This window comes from Acanthisitta chloris, unplaced genomic scaffold, assembly GCF_000695815.1.
Source record: "Acanthisitta chloris isolate BGI_N310 unplaced genomic scaffold, ASM69581v1 scaffold41122, whole genome shotgun sequence".
NCBI lineage: Eukaryota > Metazoa > Chordata > Aves > Passeriformes > Acanthisittidae > Acanthisitta > Acanthisitta chloris.
The window spans coordinates 11,280-11,684 of record NW_008661803.1 but is presented as its reverse complement, the minus strand read 5'-3'; positions in this window follow the sequence as shown (position 1 = coordinate 11,684).

Below are 405 nucleotides of genomic sequence, written 5' to 3'. Positions count from 1 at the left end.
GCTTGCCGCCCTCCCGGTGCCCCATCACCCATTTGGGGTGCACCCACCTCGCTGCCGCCCAGGATCCTCAAGCCTGGCGTGGAGGGGGATGCTGGGGAAGGGCAGCCCGTCCTGCCGCCGCAGCCCTCCCTCCCCACGTGGCCTGGCGAGCTCCCGGCTGGAGCCCAAGCCCTGCATCGATCCGCGCTGCATCTTAAATCCCGCAGCAGCTGAAGCAAGCGGTTTTCAGCGCCAGGGCGGGGGGGGGGTTTCTCCGTGGGCGAGCCGGCTCTGGCACCAGAGTGAGACACCAGGGCTGCTTCCGCAGCCAGTACCGCGGCGGTTGGCGCGAGGGCCTTGCCCCCATCAGCGTTTTAATGGCCATGTGTGAGCCGGGTCTGTGGGAAAGGGTCCTGGGCTGTCGCA